At 28.5% G+C, this 15,853-nt stretch overlaps 2 protein-coding genes across 2 annotated transcripts in view; one reads left to right on the top strand and one right to left on the bottom strand.

Annotated features, from left to right (window-relative positions):
- LOC106677814 (ly6/PLAUR domain-containing protein 6B) overlaps positions 1–12,846 on the bottom strand; it is a gene marked incomplete in the record, with an annotated part of 623,095 nt that extends 610,249 nt beyond the window's left edge. The window contains 1 exon segment of the mRNA XM_067045488.1: positions 12,646–12,846.
- The window catches only part of LOC106677813 (lysosomal aspartic protease), a gene marked incomplete in the record, with an annotated part of 107,070 nt that overhangs the window by 57,938 nt on the left and 33,279 nt on the right, over positions 1–15,853 (top strand).

Consider the following 15,853-nt stretch of genomic DNA (forward strand, 5'->3'; position numbering starts at 1 on the left):
GAGGAGGAAAGGAGTGTGTGACCTTTGTGCTGAGGGAGAACATAGGGTATCGAACCCGACTAACCTTTCCGTCCGTTGGTGGCCAATATTGGAGGAACATGACACAATCCAATAGTCGAATATTAAACCCTCTCTTTTTCCTTATTTTTTCATCTCGGGAATATAATTCCTGGACGATCTTGCCCTATTTATTCTGTAATCGAATTATTAGATTAAGAAATGGAATAGAATTCTTATTCGCAGTGAAAAAGTCTATAATAATCGATTATCACCTGATTTTAGGAAGCAAATAAATTTATGCAGTTATTTCCGTGTAGTCTTCATACATAAATAGTATAAGTACAGGTAGGGGAATAGAAAATATCGACTCAAAACGAAAAAATATATATTTTTCAATCGGAGCTCTATATGTTTAAAACCTTTAGGGGGAATACAAAATGGCGACTATTTCAAAACCTTAAAATAATTAATTTTTCTTTCGCAGCTCCATGTCATTAAAATTATCAATAACAACAATATCAATTAAAGAACAATAAATTTGCTCAAATATGATATCTAATATAAATATTTACGTTCAATCGTTCTCGAGATATAGCTTTTTAAAACACAACATTTCATAAAAAATTCACTGAAAAATCAATAGTTAGTGAATTATTTTGAGAAATCTATATCTCAAAAACCACTAGGCGTTCAAATGCCTATTTGCACTCAAATTTAATCTAGTCCAATTCATAGTAGTAGTTATCATGATATTTTCTAAAATAAATTGGTCGGACAAAACATCATGAATGAAATTTATATTCATAAACGAATATTATAAAAACTGCTACTCCTACGAAGATACTTGTATAGTAAGTTAATTTATCTTTATTTTAGTGCAGACAGACATCAGTACGTCTAATATTTTTTGAGATATTGTTTTTCATTAACCGAACTTGTCCAAACAACTAGAATAATATATTATTATTGTTGTTTTCAGTGTTTTTTTTTCTATTCACTTCTTTTGTTAACCTTAACTTCATATTTTGCTTCTTCATCTAATATTATGGTTACATATTTCATTTATTACATATATTTTCTTTCTCTCAATTTTATTTTTTCTTACCATAATCTTAATTATAGAACTTTTAATAAACTAAAATATTTCTTTGCATTATATAACTTCAAATTTTTATTTTCCTTAACAATCCCTGATAATCCTCAGAGGCGTCTGAAAAGAAGATGGCCACAGGACCTTCTAATTTAAATTAATGTTTGAAGTACCACCAATGGGTGGTTCCTTCTCAAGATTTTCAAGTGTGTATGAAACATATATATATATATATATATGTATAATTTTGTACAGTTGTAAATTACATTAAATAAATAATTTTAAAAAAAATATTTTATTTCCTTATGTTATTTTACCTATTTATTCAATTGCCTATGTATACATTTTATTTTCCACTTCTTTCATCACTTTAATTTTATTAATTCCATTCTCTACAATTATTTTGTCATTTTATATGTCATTCTGTTTATATTTCATCTTCAATTTTCTGTATTCATTGGTTGTTATCTTGTTCTGTTCTTAGCCATGATGAAGGCTAGAAATTCTGGCCGAAACGTTGGCACGATCTTTCAGGGAAGGATAGCCGTTATTTTTGTGTTATGATCTCCTCCTGTGAGATTGTGACATGTCGTACATCGACAAATCTACTCGCTTTAATTGTCTGTTTAAAAAGTCAGGCTACTACTACATGGAGGGTGGAGACTATATACCTATGTATTATATATTATTGTATTTTGTATTTAGATGAAAAATAAAGAGGTTTTGAAAATAAAAATAAAATAAAAAAGGGTGAGGACTTTTCTTGTTAGATATAGAGTGCCGGATGAAAAATTAATTTTTTTTTTTTAACGTTTTGAAACAGCCGCAATTTTTATTCTCCCTAACAAACATGGAAGTCTCATCAATATTGAATAGTAATTATACATAGTTTTCATTAAAGTAATAAAAAATTGACTTTTTTTTCCTCTTGGGCTCTTTTACAATTACTTTTATAAAACCTTCAGATGCGCATGCTTCCACCAGTTTGATGATATTCAAAGCTCGTGTTGAGACAAATTTATAATTTAACTTTTTGCACGGCAGCTCCCCTAACTCTAGCTGTATATCAAGCAGAGAGGACAGCTTAAAAGTACAGCATAGCTTTCGGTAAAATAACTAGACTGAAGACGGGAAAACAACTTCATGTTTGTTTTACCTTCAAGACTACGAGCGAAGTAATACTAAGAAAATCTCATGGTAATCGAGGAAGGAACAAAATTTAGATAATATTTTTTTAATAATTTCCCAGAAGAGCTATTTCATTTTCTTAGTGCTTACAGCTCTTTCATTATAATGTAATGTTTTACCAGAAACTTGAAAATATGATATTCTCATAACCTTAACCCAGAAAGACAGGAAATGTTCCTTATTATTATCCACAAATTTATTTTGCTCCCATGTTATTACTGGAACAGAAATTAAGTGATATTTAATTCCCTCCAATCCCACATCACCACCCTTGAAGAATGGTGCCATCCAGTTTTTAATAAAATAAATTCCAATAAATCCCACCAAACCATATTTATCCTTCGGCGTTAACCTTCGTCTTGCCCTACAGTATCTTTTAATAATAACCCACTTATCCCTGTTGATCAGATCCGTTACTTAGGACTAAATCTGGACAAACGACTGTCATGGAATCCTCATACAAGACTGAACAGACGTCGTCGATTCCGACTATTACAACATTTACTACTACCATTACAAAAGACTGATCTACATGACTGTTATAAGGTCTATCTGGACATACAGAGTGGAGCTATGAGGCTCCAATAAGCCATCGAATTCCTCCCGAATCCTATCCTTAGTCCTAAAACCTTCGTAAATTCCTTAATGTTCCTTACTTTGTCACGAATCAAATCATCCGTGATCGTGTGACAAAAATCATAACTTACAGGAGTTATTAAGGATGAAAATAGGTAGTGAGACACCCTGAATGATGTAAATACATATTTAAAATAATGAAAAGATTGTTAACCTTCAGTCATATTTATAAGGAGAAGATTGGTGGGAGTGCGGTCAGAGTAGAACACAACTTAGTAAAAAAATTTTTATTAGTACCAACGTTTCAGCCAGAATTTCTAGCCTTCATCAGGGCTAAGAAGAAAAAACAAGATAACCAATAAATAAAAAAGATTAAAAAATAGCTAACATTATAGATACACAAATAGTGTTGACAGACTGAATTGTTTAAGCATTATAAGAAGATAAAAGTTGTATGAGAATAGTGATATTACGAATAAAATTAAGTAAGAGTAAAGAACAGATAGTAAAATAATAAAATACATTTGAAAATCTAGTTTATAAAAATGTGTAGCAAATAAATAATATAAAAAATAAAAATAAAAGAAGTGGGAAATTAAATTACAAATATTAGAAAGATGACAAGCCAAGTCGGATGAAAGTTCTCCGAGTTAATTAAAAGATCAGTAAAACCATGGTCGACATCCTACCGCAACAGCCGCAGGGTGGTAGTTGCTCTGACCCGCTTGAGAATAGGTCACCACTACTCTCATCTGATCAGAAAACTGCCACCTCCAAAGTGAAAAAATTGTCAGTCCATTCTCCCATAAACATAGTTTTGAAGAATGTACTCACTATTTGTCAACAATAAACAGGATAGGACTGACCCCAAATTTATCAGAAGCTCTCACAGATGAGGAAGCTAAAGTTACATTACTGTTATATTTTTAAAAGCACATAGCCTTCTTTCTAAATTATTTTAGAATTCGATTTTAATTTTTTTAAATTTATTATTTTAATTTTATTTATTATTAATTCTTACATAATTTTTAGCATGCCATAGGCGTTAATGACCAGGGGTTTTTGTTTAAGCAACAATAAACAAACAAACAAACAAAGAAGAGGGAAATAAAACGTATATATAATAATAATATTCTTTATTTATTCTAGGATTGATCCCTTTATCAATCCAAAATTAAAAATTAATTTTAATAATGTCAAAATTAGGTTTAGAGCCTTAGAGTGAAATACAAAATAGAAATTAAATTATAAAACGTCGTAAAATATAATAAAATAATAAATTTGAAAAGATAGAAATGATAAAACTTAAATATAATTAAACTAAAAATAATAGATAGAAAGGTACAATTTCTGCTAATATACATACTTACAAGAATAAACGAAAATCTGAAACATTAAGTACAGAAAATATATAAACCTTGTTTGAAACTTTCAATTGTCATTTTTCCGGAATTGGGTGGACAGGTGGTCGAAGATACGGGATTCAAAGCTTATTTATGTATATATAACCTATATAATAATATAGGTAATTAAACATGTAAGTAAAATGACATAATTAATGAAATAAAAATATAAATTTATATAATGCAAAATAAAAGCAAAGAACTATGAATATTTTAATTTATTAATAATAATTTCAATTAAAGCTACGACAAAAAAGAGAAAGAAAATATACGTAATTGATGAAATATGTAAGTAAAATACTAGAAACAAGAGACAAAATATAATGTAAGAAAGACAAAAGCAGTAGTTAGTAAATATGAGATAATAGTTTGTGGTGAGATAGAGAGAAATGCTTTATACTGGCCAAATACATAAATCAATCAGTGATCGATCATATATGAATTACATATATTTACATGATATAATAAAAAAGAAAGAAAACAGTTTTTTTTCCCCACAGTTTCCTTTTACAATCATAATTTTTATATAGCGTGTTTACGGATGTATAACGTTACTAAAACATAAGTGGGTACGGAAAAGTAAGAAAAGAATAGAGGAGAAGAAGAGCTTAAAAGATAAACGAAAAAAAACAAAACAATAAAATCCAAGTAAATATATAACTACTTATGTTTGAACCAAATCATCAATGTATAGTATCAAAGTTAATAATTTAGTTAATAAAATAAAAAAATCAATTTACTACAAGAATAATTGTAAAAATAAGAATTATATAAAAATAAATAATGGGTTAAAGATATTGAAAAAAAAAAAAACGTACTTGACAGATATCCAATTTTTGCAAGCCATATCAGGTAGGTTGCCTGCCGTTGACAACTAATTTTATCGCAGATTGTAAACAAATACTCCGCGAGTTATTTCAGTCTCTAAAATATCTTTGTAAGTAAACTAAATTGCATGTACAGTGTAATCTCGCTAATCTGAACTAATTACTGGAAGGAGATTTCGGATTAAAGAAACTAGTAAGGAAAAAGGGGGGGGGATTCAGCAATATGAATGTATATAACTATTTATATGCATTCAATTTATTTTAAATTTATTATCAATTTTGATCCTTTTTTCCTCTCAACTTTTATTCTTTAAAATTTCTCCAACGTTTCGGCCCTCAGGCCATTCTCAAGGATACCACCTACAAAAAGTTTTTTTATTTTTATATAACAATTACATTATTTCCTTCAATTACACACTGATTTCTTTGTCCCTACCTTCATATTGATGTCATTTCCTTTTTTAAATCTTAAAATTGCAGGCTAATTGCCCTTGTCACATCTTTAAAATAAATTAATCATTAGAATAATATCATAATAACTTCATAAAATTTTGTTTTAAATAGATTTCTTATAGCAAATATAAAATATAATTAATTTATTTTAAATATTATTGGAAATTTGATAGCTTAAAGTTTTAAAAAAATATTCTTTTTTTTAATGAGTCGGTTTTTTTTTTTCGTCAGTTACTATGAGTCCTATAACATCACTGGTAACTAGCCGTATTTTGGGCGGCTACACATTTGTTTTATTTTACGTCCCAGGGAATGGTAAGCTTACTTTGTTGAAATTATAAGATTTTTCATTTAAACGCAAAAAATATATAAAATGCAAAAATAAATGAACGTGATAAAAAAAAACAAAAAAAAAAACGCCTCTAACAAAATATGTATTATACATATTTCTATTACTAAATAAATTGGTTTTACAGAATTAAATGATTTATACGATAGACATTATGTATTTCTAATTCCAACGAAATATATTATGAACATTTTCCTAAGAATTAGATTACCCGGTATTAACAATGCTTTTTATGCTGTTTATGGTTAAATATCAAATATAAATTTTGCGAGAGTCCACGGTAGCTAATTTAGTTTAAAATAGGGGTGTAATTTAAACATTGTATATCTGTATTCCTTTATTTGTCCTTAACAGTGACAATTTCCTTTGGCAATAGTACTGCCAACAAAGTGAAACGGTGTCCAGTCCACACCAAAAAAAAAAGTCAGGTACACTGTCACGTACCTAACTTAAACTTGTAGTCAGAAAAGTTACTATTACAGTTACTCCCAACACTGTCAGGAAAATCAAAGTAAATCAAAGTTCTAGTAGGTTCCGTGCTACAGTGTTACTGAGAAAATTTTAAAATTCAATCATTCAAAATTTGAAAGGAAATAAATACTAAGAGAGAAGGGGGAGGAGAGCCTGCCATTGCTTCATTCATACCTCTCGTTTTATTTTTTTCTTGCAGGATATACCAAAATGATGACTGTTATTCCAAATGATCGAGTAGGGCAAGTAGGGGCCCCTTTAACAGCACTCTTTAAAAATAATTACTTTCTGACATTTTCGGACATACGGAGGGACGACGGGGTGGGGGGATTATCTAGAGGAGGGGTCTAACCATAGTCCTAACCATACTGGGGGTCAACTTTTCATTTCGTGGGACCACCAGCTCCAATGATCTGCGCCTTAACTACCTGAGCTACGAACGGCACCTCACCTTTGCTCTGACCAGCCAATTAAGCAGTTGATACAATTTTTTCAAATTATTTTAAACTAATATATCCATAGGATCTTGAGACTTCCCATCACCAGAAGGCCAAAATTGAGGAAATCAGGCAGTTCAGCGTGTTCATGAATAAATCACCTCCTTGTATAAACTTTGTTCCAAAAACAGTACTTCCTCTCCAAGAACTGAACCCATAACCCTTCATAGGTAATAGATAATAGATGGGTGATTATATTATTATTATTATTAATATATATTCATAATACGGACTTTATTTTACCTCTTTACTTATTTTCTTGTATTTAAATTTTTCAATGAAATCCATTAATAAGTATTTTATTTTTATTTATTTACTTTCAGTAATTTTAAAATATATTTTCTATAACATTTTCTTTCACATTACTTTTAATGCTGTATATTTAATATTTTATTTGTGAACAGTTACAATTCTGTTTTTGACAATTGCTCTGAAAATGATTGTAGGAGAACAATGGCACGTTTATAAATTAAATTTAAACAAAATAAGAATTCAGTAAACGTTAAGTGGAAATGGAGGTCATTCAGTATTTTTCCAGGGAACAAAGCGGCATTCCAAACCATTGCGTTTTCCGACTAGCGAATTTTGTTTGCCAGCCCTGGTGAAGAAAATTAACTAAATTAATTGATTTCCTTTGACACCCATTTTGAAAATTACTGAACTGAAAATATCAATTATCATTATTTAGCTTTGTAGTACTAATCGAGTAGTTTTCAATCAACATTTTATAAATCTACTTCTGTCAAATGAAGATTTTTCGACGAATTAAAATTCTACTGCAGAGTTAAATTATAAATTTAAATTACCGATTATCAATTAAGTTTTCAAATCAATATTTATAATAAAAAATTACTTTAATGCTCCCACAAATTTTTTTCATTTATTTATTTTTTTTATTTGTTCATCGAAATTCACAACTGTATTAAATAAATGCACAACAAGTCTTGTGAAGAATCCACTCATTGGTAGAACTCTAATAATATTTTTAGTGTAGAACACCATTTTGCCAAAAAAAGTCTAAAATCATAAACATAGTTTCCATTATTTGGTTATTTTTATACTTTCCAGGACACGTCGGATCAAAAAAGTACCCAATATGAATCATTTCGTCGTAAAATATGATTTTTTTTCTAATAATTTATTTATTGCTATTTACAACTGTATACAAATATATACAACAATTAAATTTGCTGTAGGTGACATAGTGACATGATACATGTGGAGAATCTATCTAGTGATAGAACTCCAATAACATTTCTAGAGGAGAAGATCTCGAGGCCATCTTCTTTTCAGTCTCCAAGGAGGATTATCAGGTACTGAAGAGGATGCTGAGTTAGGAACACGGGGGTTTGGATGGTTAGGAAGTTTATCATGCAAGAATTGGTATTTATTTCTGGCCATAACGGCCACATATGGAACATTGAGGTCCAGATGGATAATTTTATTTCTTTTCCATTTATTTTTCAAAGTGAGAAGCCCTAAGGATTTTACGAAGAATTTTGGATTGTAAGGATTGGATACGACAGAAATTCGATTGTGTATTGGGGCCCCAAAATTAAACTCTGTAAGTTAAGACTGTCGTGTAAGTGTTGCGAAAGCAGTTTCCTTCCTAATCTTTTATGAGGATTCCAAGTTAGTAGTTTGTCCAGATGTAGTCCTAGGTACGAATCTGTCCGATAGGGATAAGTTGGGCATTATTAAGGGATACTGTAGGGCAAGTTAACGACGGAAGGTAAGGTGATTTTTTTTTTATAACTTATTTAAATAATAATAGTAATAAAAATATCTTATTGTGTATTAATAATCAGAAAATAAAAATTGTGATAAATAAACAGATTCGTATAAAAAATATATAGAATAAAATAAGTAAATAAATAAAAAAAATAAAAAAAATCTCTATATGTATATAAAAGGTGATGTAATGCGATTTATCGGACTTAATTTTTTTCCTCCGATTTTGCCACCATTCTTCAAGGGATGTGATGTAAGATTAGAGATTATGGGATACTCTCAGACATATCTCAGATATATATTTTCAAAATCAAAACTTTTATCCGAACAACTAGAAATTAACATTTTGTGAATACATTTTGTCAAATATCATAAAAAATAGTACTCCTACGAAGATAAATGTTAATGTTACTTACATTTAACTAGCCTAAATGTTAGTGCTAGCAGACATTTGTACGTCTTATCGTTACGGAGATATAAAATTCTACATTTTTTATTAAATGTTACTTTTTAAAAAGTTATATTTCGAGAATTATTGAACGTAAATAGGTCTATTAGGGCTCATATTTTAGCAAATTAACTCTACTTTAAATGATGCTATGCTCTCATGAGTTTTCTAGTGTAGTTGGTAGTTTTAGAAACTAATATAGAGCTCCTAATAATTTTATTTTTTTATTTTTAAGTTTTGAAGACCTAAATGTTCCTTATGTAACCGATCTAGCCCGATCCCGATATTATTCCTTCCATAATAAACTCCCTAACCACCCAAACCCACTCGTTTCTAACCTTGCTTCCTCTTCCATTCCTGGCAATCCTCCAAGGCGCCTGAAAAGAAGATGGCCTCGTGACCTTATATTGTAAACTGTTTTTAGAGTTCTACTACTGGGTAGTTTCTCTACATCCTGTATCATATCATTATGTCATTACGATCAAATGTACTGGTTGTATTTTTTTTATACAGTTGTAATTATCAACAAATAAATTTAAAAAAAAAAAATTTTTGAAACATCTTTTATTTTTTCACGCATTAAAGTAATTAAAATTTGGGTTGAAATGATTGATTTTTTTTCGGCTCTTGTACTATTAGATCAAAGTAATACAATATAAATATATGTAGTAGAGTGAAAGCTGGTATTTTTATAAAATTAAAAAAAAAATCTTATCAGTTAAAGAGATAATTTTTAATCTCGTGTCGACAAAACATTATAAAAAGAGTACTTAAGGATATCAAATGTAAATAAACAAAATACTTACTAGGCAGAGTGCAGATTCTTAAGTTCTTAAGTCAATTTAAAATTAAAATAAAAACGAGATTCCTTGATGAAACAAATTGAATTGAGATGTTAAATTTTAATTTATTTTAAAAATATAAGCAATAACACTTCAAACAAATCTATTGCGGAAAATTAATAAACATATGTCCGATGATTTCTTAAATTCAGTCTCATTTCGTTTAGTTTTGTTATTGCGAGCTTTTTAGTAGTTTACTCCTACGTTTCGTCCTACTTTGTAAGGTTTCATCAAGTTTAAAAGATACCAGATACTATTAGAAACATCGCATAATAGGATAAGACTAACATAGTTATAGGAGGTCATATAAAAAAGATTTGATCTAACTTTTTACCGCCACCCGAATCATTTCCCTACAATTAATTGCATATGCTCAACTCATATAAAATTTAGATAAAAAGTAAATTATAAATTATATTGTTAACATTTCAGCTTCAAAGAAATAGGAAGACTTTAATCAGGAATTACAGAATCAAATTATCTATTTCGTGTTTTCACATTTTAACTTCCACCAAGGCTCAACCTTATAAATTTTAGCTAAACACTTCAAAGAAATCTTTAGGAGAGTATTAAAAAACACATTCCCGAAGATTTATTAAATTTAGTCTCACTTCATTTATTACTAAACAACGTTTCGCACCAATTTCCAATGCTTCGCCAAGGTTAAAACCATATACTGCTAGACTAGAAAACTAGTCAAAGAAAGTTATACAAAAAATATTGATCTAAAATTTTGACCGTCACCTGTATAATTTTCTTATAATTAATTGCATATGGTCAACAAATAAACCTCTGATAACAAAGTAACAATCAATAAATTTTATTATTAACTATTTTTTTCAAGATTAGAATTGACTTTTTAAATATTAACTTCTTAAAATTAGCCTCATTTCATTTCTACACAGCTAATACATCATAGGAACATTTCAATGAAACAATAAATTTTTCATCACCTTAAGTATTAACCTAAAACAAATTTCAGCTTCATTCGATGACCGAAAGTGAACCACAGTACGATTAGCATTGAAACTAAATTAAATTGTTTAAAAATAAAACCAAAAGGAAATTTTGGTTTTCCTGAAAAGTAGGTATTTTAATTTTTAAGTAGGATTGTTACAAAGAAATTTGTGAAATTTTACTTATCATACTGTTAATCAATTTTAATTAATTAAATAATAAACCATATCAGTTTAATAACATAGAAAAATAAAATTTGCATACAATAATAACTAAAATTGTAAATTTTTCGTCACCAAATTATATGAAACCTTATTTATGAGATTTCAGAATTTAAGTGAAGAATTTGATTTTTAAGTAGGATTGTTATAAAGAAATTTGTGAAATTTTACTTTTCATACCAATAATCAATTTTAATTAATTAAACCATTAATAAACCATTTCAGTTTAATAATATAGAAAAATAAAATTTGCATACAATTATAACTAAAAATGTAAACTTTTCGTCACTAAATTATATTAAACTTCTTTTAATTTATGAGATTTCAGAATTTAAGTGAAGAATGAAATGAATAGTATTATTGCAAATAGATATAATTTTGTGCATATTTAGTTTTTGTTTATTATTATTTATATATGCGTAAAGTATTTTTTAATTGAATAATGATATTTTTTAATTTTTTAATTATGATGTAGGTTTCTATACATCTCTACGACCTTAAATGGGATAATAATAATTTACAATCTAGCTTCTTGAATGACAGGTTATAAAATAGCATTTAAAAAAAAATACTAAAATAAATTGTTGGAAAATAATTCCCGTGTAAGAATGCCTATTTGCACTAAAAATAATATATATGAGGAGTTTTCTATCAAAAGTTGATAAATCTATTTCCAGAAAATTATTATTTAGAAAATACCATGGGCGTATTGGATTTCACATGTTAAATTTGTATTCATATTATTGATTTGCTTTATCCATCCAAACGGGAGTAATTTAAATTTTAAAATAAATTCATTCTTGTGGGAATTGAATTTTCCAGAAAAATCATTAGTGTTAACTTTTGATTCAAAATTGCAATATACCACTCCTTATAAAACCTTATTAATTTAAAAGTCAAGACATTTCGCCTGATAAAACTAAATTAAAAACAAATTTAAATAAATAATATGATTTGTGGAAATACAAATGGGAATAATTTTGAAAATATTCCAGGAATTCCAAAAATATACATAATTCAGGAATATATTCCTTTCTGAATTAAAATCCAAACTTTGAACGCTAAACTATGGAATTTAGTCCTTTTTAAGAAATTAAGCAAGAGTTTCTGAAGGGGATGAAACCATTATTAATATTTTTTTTATTTCCTTAAGCTTTGGGATTTTATACTTTTTTATACCACCACATCTCATATAAACTATTTGAGATGTAATTTTTTCATAATTGATTATTGCATTTTTTTATTAAATTGAGATGAATATTTATCTCAACAACATCTTGTCTTTGAACGTGACAATGTTTTATTAAAAAAAAAAAAATCAATCAAATAATTTTTTTCCCAATAATTTGAATATGAGTATTTTTGCTCTAAAAATGAACCTTCCTACGAATTTTCAAATTTTAGGTATAAAATATTATCGAAAAGGGATCTCTTTTAATAATTATGACAATAAAAATAAAAAATCGGTTAAAACATTTTTTTTAAATTACTTATAACTCTGCATTTAATTAAAAACTGGGAATATATGACATATTTTAGATTTTCAATAACTATTTCAAAAATTCAGGTATTTTTTTAAAATATGAATTTACCTGTTTTTGATATGGTACGTAGACGTAAAGGGTTGAAGGCGAAGATGTGTTCCTGGGCTAAGCACTGGATTGGAAGCCGGCTGGCGGGTAACTGTTGCTCTGGAACCCGACTGGAGCCGACGGAGTCCGAAATATGCCGACTGTTGGAGTACGGGAATCTTCGGAGATCGAATGGGCTGGGACGTCCAGGGGTCGGTGGAATAGTCTAAGAGCCCAAGAGAAGAAAAGAGCCATTTATTTCATCCAACTTTTAGGTTACTTTAATGAAAAATATGAATAATTAATAGTCAAAATTGATGAGTCAGCCAACCATAGTAATGAGGGATGAAAAATGGCGGCTGTTCTAAAACGTTAAACAAAATTTTTGATTCAGACTTCCACATCTATAAAACTACCTACTGATCGTATATAACGCCTAAAACTTATTAGAACATTAGTCAAAGATGAGTAATTTTTCAAAAATATGACCCTTAAAAGAGCGATTTATGTTCAATAAGTTCCAAGATATAATTTTTTAAACAGAAAAATTTCATAAAAAAAAACCAGTAGTTAGTCAATTCATTTTAGGAAAAGTATATCTCAGGTACCATAAGACGTACAGATGTCTGCCAGCACTCAAATTAAAGCTAGTTAAATGTACTATAAACTATTTCTTCTTAAAAGTAGTTGATTTTAAGATTTTTGCGTATGAATATGAATTTCGTAAATAAAATGTTTTCTGAACAACTAGAAATAAATTTATTAATTATTATGAAAACTAAAACTCCTACGAAAACTAGTATCATAAATTACTTTATAGCACATTTAATTAGTTTTAATTTCAGTTGTAATAGTCGTCTGTATGCCTAATGATTCCAGATATATATTTTTTTCATAAATAAAATATTTTGTCCAATATTATGAAATAGAAATCAATATTTTGTGAAATATTATGAAAGCCACTTCTACGAAAGTGAACGCCATAAATTAATTTATAGTGCATTAAGCTAGTTTTAAATTAAGTGCTAATAGATTCTGTACGTCATATTATTTTTGAGATAAAGATTCCCAACAATTAATTCACTATCTAATGATTTTTTCAGTCTAATTGCATGAAAAGTTGCTTTTTAAAAACAATATCTTGAACTATTTATATTTTAATAAATTTACTCTCCTTTAAATAATTTCCTATTAGATTTAATAGTATTTTAGGTAGTTTTAAAGATATAAAGCTCCGAATAAAAAAAAAAATATATTTTTTTTTACGTTTTGAAACAGGCGCAATTTTATACTAATTATACTAGATAGAGTCATCAATTTTGACTAGTAATTATACGTAGTTTTCATTAAAGAAATCAAAAATCGTGAGAAAAACTATTTTTTTTTTTTAACACAACAAACCAACCTCCAAGGATGCAGTTATGGGAGTATAGGGAGATGTTATGATACATAACATAATAGTTACTGTAATTTTTTAAAAGTAGTTAAATTTTAATATACAAATTTCAAGTTAAATATTAATTAATATACTGTAGATAATAAGCCTCGAGAAAAATTACTACTTATTTTTCCATGGAGTTGAATTTATGAAACCGAAGAATTTTACAATGACTGGTATGAAGAATTATCATAATATCTATAATATGTCTTAAATATATTTATGTATAAAATAAAATTGTTTTCAGATATAATTAATAAAAAAAGTATTCTAATATAGTTTTATTTTTAATATTTATTGTATTTCATCTAGGTATAATGAAGCCCTAAGAATATTTTTTCACAATCATTCTAGTTGATAATTAATAATTTAAGAATATTTATCTTAATCCTAAAAATTTTTCATTTTTATTTATTCGTCTTTTCAGTAACTACATTCCATCAAGTTATTCAATATTTTAATATATTATAGGAATATTATTATATAAATTAACAAATCAAACATTCATTAAGATACGTTTCTACTAAAAATAATTATTCTCTGTCTTGGATCTTAAACTTAATTATTATTAATTATAAAACTTGTATCTTTAACGCAAAAGTTCTTATAATTAAATAGTTAATTTCGAAAAAAATATATTAAAAAATTATGGAGAATAAAGGGTTAACTATTGCCATACAGGAATATATATTTTCTGTAAATCGATCCTTCGTATATTATTCCATCCCTCGTCGATAGAGGCATCTTGGAGTTGGACAAAGAGTAATGTGACAGTTGATAACACGACACCCTCCCGGCGATTTGTCCACTATCGTGACCGAATGTGACAGGGGGCGGAATAAGAAATAGTCCAGGAGCTACATGGGAATTGACAGCGACAGGCAACGTAGTCGATAAAGACTGAGAAAGGAAATCTTTGCATTTTCAAGAATCGGTCCGGATTTAGCCGAGGAAAATAAAACTTCATAAAATCCATAGTTCAATATTCTATTTTTATTAAAAAGAAGAGAAATATAGAAGAAGTGCAGTAATTAGGAGAATGGAATTCAGAAGATGTAGATTGTAGGAAGATAATCAGGATGGCGGTCAATAAAAATATCAAAATAGTAAAAGAAAACTATTTATTGTTATAATATATAATAAACAGTTTTTTTTATTTTTATACTATTTTCGTACCTTTATTGACCGCCTTCCAATCTACTTCAAACGATCCTATATTCTTCGAATAGAAGAATCAAAGTAATAAATTTTAAGGTTTATGATTTATTTTAAAATTAATAAAACTTATACCCATCATCCTATCGCCCTATCTCTCTATTACCGATCATGGACAAATTCCTTGAAAAACTCATTTTGAAACGCCTATACCCCATCCTGGATTCCAATCATATAACCCCTGATCACCAGTTTGGATTTCGAACATCCCACTCTACTATCTAGCAATGTCATCGTGTAATGGACGTACTCTCGTCTTCTTTGGAGCGCGGAATGTACTGCGCGGGAGTCTTTTTCGATATAGAACAAGCTTTTGATCGAGTCTGGCACCCGGGACTGCTTTACAAACTCCGTAAATTCCTACCTCCTACACACTTTCTCATCATTCGTTCCTTTCTTATTGATAAATTTTTCCAAGTAAACCACAATGGTTCCTATTCATCCCTCAGCGGACTGAGACGCTGGTGTTCCTCAAGGAAGTATCCTTGGTCCCATCATCTACACCGTCTATACAGTTGACATTCCAACCAATCCTAACACTATCCTCACCACGTATGCCGATGACACATGAGTGCT

This window comes from Halyomorpha halys, unplaced genomic scaffold, assembly GCF_000696795.3.
Source record: "Halyomorpha halys isolate HHAL.00 unplaced genomic scaffold, Hhal_1.1 Scaffold109.1, whole genome shotgun sequence".
Taxonomy (NCBI): domain Eukaryota; kingdom Metazoa; phylum Arthropoda; class Insecta; order Hemiptera; family Pentatomidae; genus Halyomorpha; species Halyomorpha halys.